Source organism: Quercus robur, chromosome 9 (genome assembly GCF_932294415.1).
Source record: "Quercus robur chromosome 9, dhQueRobu3.1, whole genome shotgun sequence".
Taxonomy (NCBI): Eukaryota; Viridiplantae; Streptophyta; class Magnoliopsida; order Fagales; family Fagaceae; genus Quercus; species Quercus robur.
Window position 1 is genome coordinate 16,313,527 of NC_065542.1, and position 12,096 is coordinate 16,325,622.

Consider the following 12,096-nt stretch of genomic DNA (forward strand, 5'->3'; position numbering starts at 1 on the left):
CGTGACTAAACAATTGCGCGGATCCCAGTACGCGACTTCATTCACCAACTAGGGAAGGTTGTTGGCTACAAAGTTCTTCAATTTATCACACGATGAAGATCAAGAAGCTCCTTGGTTACAAAACCCTATGGTGCACAAATACAACAACTTCTTCACAAGAAAGATGAACTAGGGTAAATTTAGTCTCCGGTCACAATTTGCTTGAACAAAATTCGCTCAACACTTATGCAACTTGTTCCACCTATGGCGGCCCTTAAAATAATATTTTTATATGTCAGGGTTGTGAGAAAAGAAAGCTCAAACATACAATCACGAATTGAATGAAAAATAGTTCTGAAAAACTAAACTTCATAAACCTCGATAGATGCCTATCTGTCAAGCTACTATTGAGCCACGGGTTGGAACAGCTCTTCAAGGCTCGATAGATGGCTAGTTGTTGAGCTTTAATGACAGGTACTTTTCAACTTGAAACTTGGACAGACTTGCATAGTTTTAACACTCGAACTTGAAACAAGGTTTCTCGAAGTATTAAACACATCCTAGATCTACCCAAATACAAGTAAAATGCATTTTGTCAAAAGATTAGCCAATTACATAAAATAGTGACATATATTCCTAACAAGTGAATCACATATGTCCTAACAATCTCCACCTTTGGCAATTCGCAACAAAACCACAACAAACAAATGAAAATATGAGAGAAGTCATAAATCACTCAACTCATACTCACTTGTTGAATATAGTAAAATCTATCCTAACACAAAATCTTGAAAAATTTTGTAAGAAAAGAGTTTATGGCAAGTAGACTTCAACAACATGTATTTCTAAAACACTTTAAACAAAACTCATCAAGACATCTTTGTGTGAAATAGAAATAATAAATTGCATACAAGTTATAAGAATCATGTGTATAAAGAAAGAAAAGAAATAATACATGTAAGGATAGGTGAAAGAAAAACATACATCAATGTATAAAGAATATAAGTACAATGTATGTCAATAATGGTCACAAGACCCATGTACAAGATATAAATGTATCTAAAATGAAGAAAAGAAAAAGATACAAATAATCCTCACTACATCCCTCAGAAAGAACATTCCCCCTGTCAAAAATCTCCTGTGTTAACCCTCCCCCTAACTATGACTACTCTCATATCTAAAACTACTTCCCCTTTTTGTCACGAGTGACAAAGGGTAAAAGTGTCAAGTAGACATATCGTCATCGCTGGGTGTGCTAGCATCTCCATCAATCTCATCATCGGAAGCGGTAGCATCATCATCATCAGCACTATAGGAGTCATCACTCTCATCCGTAGAGGCCACAAGAGTGGAAGGCATGGTGTGACCGCCCATCTCAGCCTGGCGTTGAGCAATACGTCCAACACGGGTGTTCACCTGACATAACTCATCACTAAGAGTGTTGAGGCGAGCATCCATGCGTTGAAACTGTGCCATGATGTCCTCGAGTATCACTCCGCTCGTAGAAGAGGAGGGAGCGGATGTGGATAGAGTAGTAGGAGTCGGAGTGGCTGTCGATTCGGATCGTCTCAAACGAAATTGCGCCTCACTACGTTTAACGATACAAGCATCTATAGCACCTATAACAGGAAAGGGATTGGAAGAGGAAAAACGAACATCAAAATGGCGTAAAAGCCTTATGATAGTTGAAGGGAAGATGAGCTTATCACGAGCCACCGTATCTCTATAAACAACAATGATAGAAAGAATGAAGTGAGAAGGAAAATCTATGGTAAGACCCTTAATAAGAGAAAGCAAAAATCGAGCATGAGGCTTTGTGATAGAGTTATAGTAAGAGAGAGAGGGTGTAAAACAAAAGTCATGAGCATGTTCAAAAACCAAGGGCCTTTTACAAAGCCCGAACAGTAAGTGAACTGGCACTCACCCCAATCGGATGGATGCTCACAAAAGGCAGTAATGATCTCTTCTTTAGACACTGTCCCTAGACACTCACAACTAGGGTAGTCAGGAAACTCAACCCTGGGGACACGTAGCACATCCGCAACAATCTGCAGTGTGACAGCTATGCGTGTACCTCGAACTTTAGTAATGTAATAAGGTACTGAGTAGTCGAATCCATGCATGTTAGAGTAAAACTCTTGGATTAGCATGGATGGACAAGTGACTGGGGTGTCACACAGTGACCCCCGTCCCCTACTGTAGATGACAGTGGGTAGGTCGGTGTCGGATAAGTCCGACAAGATGACTTGGCGTTCAAAATGAATGCCTCATCGAGAAAAGTTCTCAAAGAAGTCCGATTTGGCCTTCTCATCATGGAACTGAACAGAGAAAGGAGTAATGTCAGCAGAAGAGGATGCCTCGGAATAAAGAAGGTTCCGGGACGGAGCAGATTTACGTTTGGGTGCCATAGAAGCAGACTAACGTAAACGGAGAGAGGGAGAGAGAGAGAAGACAATCAGAAAAGTTCCAAAGTAGTTCAAAATATCAAAGAATATATTGAAAGGAAATAACGTATGCATGAGAATGCATGAACATGTGACATGCAATATAAAAAGTATCATGGGCTCAGCCCAATCCAAACCTACCAGCACACAATCAGTTGCACACATCTAAATGCATGATAATACTTTTATAATGCTCATGGAATGCAATGCATGAAGTTTTTAACATCAAATCTTCAAAACTCATCCCAAAAATTTCACTAAACCTCTTTGATTTTGAAAAACCCCAAATTTTTCAAAAAATCCCAAAAACTTAGGTTAAAAAACATGAAATGCGTGAAAATGAGAGATTTAGACACTTACCAAGTGAAGAGTAACTTGATTAAAGCCGAAAATCTCTTGGGAAAGAAGTTTAAAGGAAGAGAAAAGTGTTTGGGAGGTGAAACGGTTGAGATCAATCAAGAGAGATCAAGGAAAGTGAGCTCAAAATTGCGAGCGCCCCTTTTATAGCCCTTTAGTAAATCTTGACAGATCGAGAGGTGTCGAGGATCTGTCGAGCTTTAAAAGGTTCGACAGAAGCATGTGTCGAACAAGTGTCCAAGGCAAAAAGAAGCTCAATGGATTGAGGATCTGTCGAGGATCTATTGAGGGGACAAACTTTCTCGATCGATCCACCTAGCTATTGAGAGGTGTCGAGATTGTGATAAAAATCAACTAAAGAGCTCGATAGATAAGCCAGGTGTCGAGAGATGTCAAGGATTTGTCAAGGTTGCTTTAAAACAGTTTTTCAAGAAGGGAAAAACACAGATATGAATGCAATCAAGCATGCAACACAACTAAAGATCAAACAACATTTTAAACTCTCAAAATCGTCTCTCAACAATAAAAATGATAAGCATTTAGATCCCAAAACACACACACACACATTAAACAAGTCTAAGCAAATTTATATTTCAAAAACAAGTTAAGTCAGTTTAGTGAGCATACATGAACACATGTAAACCTTGTGATGGTCAAATCACATTGTACCTGCATATGTATCAAAAGTAGTAAAGAATGTTGCATGTTGTGTGTGAAAAATATCGCAAGATTACATAAGTGTCTACATGTTATGACGATTTGAGATATGAGAAAATCATTTTAACTCACACATAATTATAATTGTTTGATAGGGACTATCACCTTCGAGGTACTTCCTATAACTCTCACATCTCCTAGAATACACGCTTGCAATCATAATTAAAATATTTTGATTCTTTTTTTTTTTAATTTTTTTTTGCATATTTTTCTTTTCAGCAAACCATGCATGGGCATATAAGAGATAAAAAAGAAATACCGAATGATATTAAGCTTTTGACATTGCACTTTTGCTATGTCGAAGCATGCAGATGCATTGACATTGCACTTTTACTATGCTGAAGCATACATATGTCATTTTATGATTGGCGGGCAACAGTGGTGAGATGGTTATTTATGTCTTTATCTTAGAATTGTCTAGACCTTCCCGTCAAAAAGAATAATACGAGTGTTAAGTACAAGAGATAACTTAATCTTACTCATCACAAACATGAGCCACAAAGCTCACTTGTTTAGTTGTGCATAGAGATGCTCATCTAAGCTACCAAAGATACAAAGTTTAGAAAACTTCGTTTCAGTGGCCATCCAAAGTATACAAGTACCAATGTACACGAACACACACTGTTTTTGTATTTTTTTTATTTTTCAATTATTTATTTATTTTTATATGAAAAAAAAAAAAATTTGAAAACAAACAAAAACATGTTAAACAAAGCAAAGTATAAAAACTAGATGCAAATGCATGAGGAGGAAGGAGGAGAAAAAGATATCAATCCATAGAGATGACACCGATGTTTTGACGAAGGAATTCAAAACGTTTGCTGTTAAGAGGTTTGGTAAACAAATCAACATTCTAATCATCAGTGTGAATAAACTCAAGAGTGAGAGTACCATCTTCGATAAGCTCCCTAATGAAGTGATGTTGAATCTCTATGTGTTTAGTTTGAGAATGTTGAACTAGATTCTTAGAAATGTTGATGGCACTGGTATTGTTACAGTAGATGGTAAGATGCTCTTGACAAATACCATAATTATGGAAGAGTTTTTGCATCCATAGGAGTTGAGTGCAACAGCTACCAGCAGCAATGTACTCAGCTTCTGTAATGGATAAAGAGATGGAGTTCTGCTTTTTGCTCATCTAGCTAAAAACAACCCCCTGATGTACTATTTCTATCATCAGCATTCCCAGCCCAATCAGCGTCAGAATACCCAGCTAAGACATCATTTGTGTCCTTGCTGTACCACACACCAAAGTCGGCAGTGGTTTTGACATACTTTATGATTCCTTTTTAAAGCAGTCATATGAGATTCTTTGGGATTAGCTTGATATCTAGCACACACTCCCACATTGTAACTAATGTCAGGTCTATTAGCAGTAAGGTAAAGAAGACTACTTATCATGCTTCTATAGAAAGATGAATCAACACATTTTCCTAACAAGTCAACAGTGAGTTTAACATTTAGGCTCATAGGGGTTCTAACAGAACTAGCAGATTCCAAACCAAACTTTTTCAAAAGATTCTCGACATATTTAGACTGAAATAGGAATATACCTGAATCTTGTTGACGAATCTGCAATCCAAGGAAGTGAGTTAGCTCTCCAATCATACTCATCTCGAACTCGACCTACATGAGTTTTGAGAAGCTATGAGCAAGTTCATCTTTCGTAGACCCAAAGATGATATCATCAACATAGATTTAAGCCACGATTAACTCACCATTTTCCCTTTTGATGAAGAGAGTCTGATAAGCCTTTCCTCTTGTGAACCCATGTGACACTAAGTATTGTGTGAGCCGATCATACCAAGCTCTAGGGGCTTACTTCAACCCATAAAGTGCCTTCTTGAGGTACAACACATGATCCGAGAAGTATAGATCAATGAATCCCTTTGATTGAGCCACATAGACATCTTTTTTAAGTAGCCCATTCAAAAAAGCAATTTTTACATCCTTCTGGTAAAGCTTGAACTTTAAGTGACATGCTAGGGCTAGGAGAATTCTGATGGACTCCATACGGGTAACTGGGGCAAAAGTTTCATCATAGTCTACTCCTTCCATTTATAAGTATCCTTGAGCTACAAGTCGAGCCTTGTTACGGATCACATTGTCCTCTTCATCAATCTTATTGCAGAATATCCATTTTGTGCCGATGATGTGCTCACCCTCCGGTCTAGGTATTAAAGTCCAGACATCATTCCTCTAAAACTGAAGCAATTCATCATGCATTACTTCAACCCATCTTTCATCCTGAAGAGCTTCCTCAACTTTAGTGGGTTCAACCTGCTACAAATAATAAGAATAAAACACAAAATTAGCAACACATTTATCAACTGTACGCTTCCTTAATGTGAGTTCATTCATGTTTCCCACAATAACATCAGGAGGACGATTTAATTTAATCCTAGAAGAAGGTCCTTTCTCTTCATGGGATTCAGAATCTAGTGAAGTGGATATATCTGTAGAATCTTCCAAAACACTAGGAGTACTTGGAGATGCGGGCTCTTATTCATCAATTTCTAGAACTTCCTTTGGCTCAGGAGGAAGAATTTCTTTGGAGAGTTCCTCACTAACTTTCTCAGAACTAGAACCTGAGGACTCATTAATGACAACATTCACTGTTTCCATTACCTTCATGGTTCTTTTGTTGTATACCCAATAAGCCTTGCTTGTAGAGGAGTATCCTAAGAAATATTTCTTCATTACTTCGGGAGTCAAATTTTCCCACATTCTCTCTATCCTTAAGAATGAAACAAATACTTTCAAAGATTCTAAAATACTTCACATTTGGCTTTCTTCCTTTCCATAACTCATATGAAGTCTTCTTGGTACCGGCTCTAAAGTACACCCTATTTACCGTATGACATACAGTGTTAACAGCTTCTCCCCACAAGTTTCTAGCCACATCCTTATTGTGCAACATGGCTCTAGCCATCTCCTGAATAACCATGTTCTTTTTTTTTACTACACCATTCTGCTAAGGAGTAATAGGAGTAGAGAATTCTTGAGATATACCTAATCTTGTGCAAAAGGACTCCATATATGAGTTCTCGAATTCTTTACCATGAACACTTCGAATTCAATCAATCTTCAGGTTCCTTTCATTCTTCAATCTTTTGCATAAAGATTCAATATGCTCAAGAGCATTTGACTTGGATCGTAGGAGGATAACCCAAGTATGCCTAGTAAAGTCGTCCACCACAACCATGATGTATCTCTTACCACCATGAGACTGGTTCTAGTTGAATCCATAAGATCCAGATGTAGAAGCTCCAATGGTCTAGATGTAGCAGATGTCTAAATGCCTAGATGCTTCGCTTTCGTCTGTTTCCCAAGCTGACGTGGTCCATACACCACATTGCTCACTCTACTAAGTTTTGGTATCCCCAAGACTGATTCATGCTTAGATACAATAGAGAGATGTTTGTAACTAGCATCTCCCATCCGTTGGTGCCATAGATCTTCATTTGATAAACGAATGCTATTGCACACAATATCAGCATCAAGAACCAATCTGTAACAATTGTCTAGAGTGCGAACACCACTTATGAGTTTCTTTTCCGACTCATCCATGACAAGACACTTTCCCTTTAAGACTAGCACCATGAAGTCTTGATCACATATATGACTTATGCTTAACAGGTTCACTCTCAGTGGGAATGGTGCTTTCTCTCATCTGCCTTTTATGAGCTAAACCTTTAATTTTCACTCTTCTCAAACGAACTCCTTTACACATTTTCATTCTGAGACAGTCTAGTTTCTTCTTGGTCAACCTGAGATCTTTTCCAATAGTCATCAAATAACTTTTAGACTTGTATTTTCTGATACACTCAAATAAGCAGAGATTACAAAAACAAGATGTATTTGAAAACAAAGATCGCTTCAAGCTGGTTGCAGCCATGACAACATGGTTCAATGGATCACACAACAAAGCTTAATCTTAATTAGAGTGTGCTTGCTCTGATACCACTTGATAGGCCAAAAACAAATTGACCCCTTGTGATAAATTAATTGATTAATTAGCCAAGTTTATTAATTAATCAAATTAACATGCAATTGTACGTGGCAGCACAAACAAATCACCAAATAACTAAAGTATGCAGCGGAATATAAATTGACACGGTGATTTGTTTACGAATGGGGAAAACCAACACGGCAAAAACCCCACAGGTTGATTTTAAGGTTACTACTCCCGAGAATCTATTATTATCAAAACAAGTGATTACAAGTAAATGAATCTCAATACCTTATTCCAACTTACAGTTGAACCCTTACCCCAATACCCAATTGGACTTGTTTTGTAGAGACAATCTCTCCTCGTAATGCATGGCTCCCAATACGTGACTAACCAATTGCGCGAATCCTAGTACGCGACTTCAATCACCAACTAGAAAAGGTTGTTGGCTATAAAGTTCTTCAGTTCATCACACGATGAAGATTAAGAAACTCCTTAGTTACAAAACCCTACGGTGCACAAACATAGCAGCTTCTTCACAAGAAATATGAACTAGGGCAAATTCAATCTCCGATCACAATTTGCTTGAACAAACTTTGCTCAACACTTGTGCAACTTGTTCCACCTTTGGCGGCCCTTAAAATAATCTTTTTATATATCTAGAGTTGTGAGAAAAGAAAGCCCAAACATACAATCACGGATTAAATGAAAAACAGTCCTGAAAAACTGAACTTCATAAACCTCGACAGATGCCTATTTGTCGAACAGCTGTCGAGCCACAAACTAGAACAACTCTTCAAGGCTCGATAGATGGCTAGCTATCGAGCTAGCTTTCTAGCTTTAATGACAGACACTTTTCAGCTTGAATCCTGGACAGACTTGCATGGTTTTAACACTTGAACTTGAAACAATGTTTCTTGAAGTATTAAACACATCCTAGATCTACCCAAATACAAGTAAAATGTGTTTTGTCAAAAGATTAGCCAATTACATAAAATAGTGACATATGTTCCTAACAAATGAATCACATATGTTCTAACATTATGCATCTTATTGTATATTTTTAAATATATCCATGCATATGCATGGGGTTACAAGCTAGTTCTATATTAATGATGTCATTACTCAAATAAGATATCACAGTACTGTGTTTTCTTCTTATGGGTCTGGATTTTCTGTTATAAAAACAATTATGTACTCTACAAATTGTAGCAGTGCTATCACAATGAATTAAAATAGGTGGAATTGGTTTTTCCCAAAGGGGAATTTCATGCAACAAATCTCTCAACCAGTTTGCTTCCTCACTTGCTGAAGCTAAAGCTATAAACTCTGCTTCCATAGTAGAGTTAGCAATAATGGTTTGTTTTTTAGATTTCCAACATATTGCACCACTACCCAAAGTAAAAATGTAACCAGTAGTAGACAAAGAATCACCTGACAAAGTATTCTAGTCGGCATTGCTGAAACCTTCAAGTACAACAGGATATTTTTTATATAACAAACCATGTAATTTGGTACCAGATAAATATTTCATAACTCGCTCAATGGCTTGCCAATGATCTCTACTAGGCTTGCTAGTAAATCTGCTAAGTTCTTCTACTGCATAGGCAATGTCAGGTCTAGTACAATCAGTCGCATATCGCAAACTACCGATTATGCTAGCATATTCCTTTTGATTAACAACATCATTGTCATTATTAACAGGAAACAAATGAATACTAGAATCAAAAGGAGTAACAACATGTTTGCAATCATGATAGTTATTTTTCAAATTTTTCTCAATATAATGAGACTGCTCAAGATAAATTCCATCACATGTTTTTGTAATTTTCATGCCCAAAATAAAATTAGCCTCACCAAGATCTTTCATATCAAAATGGCTTCTAAGCATATTTCTTTGTTTCATTTATAGCATGCAAATTAAAGCCAAATATTAGTAAGTCATCCATATAGAGGCTTATAATGACATGTGAGTTTTCCCAAGTTTTATAATAGATGCATTTGTCACATTCATTTTACTTATAGCCATTTTCAATCAAGCAAGAATCAAATTTTTCATGCCACTATTTAGGAGCTTGCTCTAAGCCATATAAAGATTTAGTTAGCTTACACACCTTACTTTCTTGACCAGACTCTACAAATCCTTCGAGTTGGTCCATATAAATTTCCTCATCTAGGTCTCCATTCAAAAAAGCAGTTTTTACATCTATTTGATGAATTTTCAAATCATATATAGCTGTAATAGCAATTAGCAGTCTAATGGATGTAATTCTAGTAACAAGAGAAAAAGTGTCGAAAAAATCAACATCAACTTTTTGCTTATAACCTTTTGCAACAAGTCTAGCTTCAGATTTAAGCTTTTTCCTAAGGACCCATTTACAACCTATTTTTTTACAACCAGGTGGTAAATCTACTAACTTCCATGTTTTATTAGAAATTAGTGAATTCATTTCATCATTCATAGCCTCTTTCCAAAATACACAATCAGGTGATAACAAAGCTTCTTTCAAAGTAAGAGGGTTTTCATCAACATTAAAAACATAATAGTCAGGGCCAGAATCTTTTTCAACTTTAGCTCTTTTACTCCTTCTAAGTTCAATTTCAAGATTTTCTTGATTTTGTGAATGAGGAGTAGAACAACTGCTAGGATGAGATAACACATTTTCTCTAACTTCTTTGTCCCCACTATTTTTGATTTAAAAGGAAATTTTTCCTCATTAAAGATAGCATCACCTAATTCAAAAATCACATCATTTTCAATATTCAAAAATCTATAGGTTGTACTGTTTATTGCATATCCAAGAAAAGCAAATGTGGTAGCTCTAACACCCAATTTAGGTATTTTGGGATTCGTTAACCTTACAAAGGCTAAGCAACCTCACAACTCAAAAGGTGTGAGTTTAGTCTTTTTATGTGGCACCCTATTTAAAACATGACAAGCTATTAAAATTGCTTCCCCCCACAGATTTAGAGGAGAACTTGACTCAATAAGCATGGCATTTGTTTAATTAATTAAAGTTCTATTTTTCCTTTCAGCCACATCATTAGATGCAGGTGAGTATGGAGGAGTAGTTTCATGGATTATTCCCAAAGACTGAACAAATGAGTTGAACTCAATAGATTCATACTCCCGACCTCTATCACTTCTAAATCTTTTTATTTTTCTACCGAATTGGTTCTCAACTTCTCTAAGAAATTCTTTAAATTTCTCAAAGGCATCACTTTTATTTTTTAATAGATAAACATATGCATATTTGGAGAAATCATCAATAAAAGTGATGAAATACCTGTTTCTTCCACGAGTTAATTTTCCTTCAAATTCACAAAGATTTGTGTGAATTAATTCTAACAATTCGGCATTTCTTTCAACATTTTTATGAGGTCATTTAGTAATTTTAGCTTGACTACATGCTTCACATTTTTAAAATCTTTTATTAGTCTTGGGATTAATCCTATGTTACTCATAATTCCCACATATCTACTGTTTATATGACACAAGTGAGCATGCCAAAAATTCACAGAAGATAGCATATAAACAAAACTAGCAGATGATATATTATTTTTAATATTTAGTTTGAACATTCCATCACCAGCATACCCTTTGCCCACAAATAATCCTTTCGTAGAGATTACATATTGATCAGATTCCATTGTTTGTTTGAAGCCAGCTTTATTCAGCAAATAGCTTGACATTAGATTTTTCCTCATGGATGGAGTGTATAGCACATCTTTCAAAGTGAGCACATGTCTAGTGGTAAATTTCATCTCAACCACACCACTCCCAAGTACCTTGGTTTTACTAGAGTCACCAAGCATAATTGTTTTTTCTTCGTCAAAAGGAGTGTATATTTTGAACCAATTTTTATCATAGCAAACATGCCTATTGGCACCAGAATTTGCCCACCGCCCTTCAACATATTGGATCATGTATATCTTTGTAATCATAGTCACTAAAGGCTCTTCGGTAACATTAGCCTGTGGGACATATCCATGTTTTTGAAATTTGCAAAATCGAGCAATATGCTCACTCTTGCCACAAACAAAACATGCATTAACTTGTTGGTTATTTGAAGGGGGTCCTTGGTTATTATTCCTTTGACTAGGGTTGCCCCTATTGTGAGGTCTACCATAATTTTTCATATTTTTCTTTCTTGGCCTCAATTGAGCATTTTTAGGAAAATAATATTTGGGCTAGTTATTGCTTGCAAAAATTAAATTTACCTTGGTGGTAGAATGTCCATTACCCTCTTGTGTTATAAGTGCATCTTGTCCTCTAGCTTCCTTCTCTACGTGAATGCGAGTGATCAAGGATTCTAGGGACGTCTCTTTTTGCTTGTGGCGCATTAATTTTTGGAACTCTTTCCATGATGGTGGTAGCTTGTCAATGATACTAGCAACAATAAGGTTGTCCTCAATCTTTATGCCTTCAGATCTAACTTCTGCCACGATCATTTGAAAGTCTTGAACCTGTTCCACAACAGATTTGGTATCCACCATTTGATAGCGAAAGAAACGACTAGCTGCATATTTCTTTGCACCAGCCTCTTCGGTGTCATATTTGCTTTGTAAAGCTTACCAAATTTTCTTTGTAGAAGTGTATGTAGTATTGTAATAATCATAGAAATGATCTACAAGACAATTTAAAAG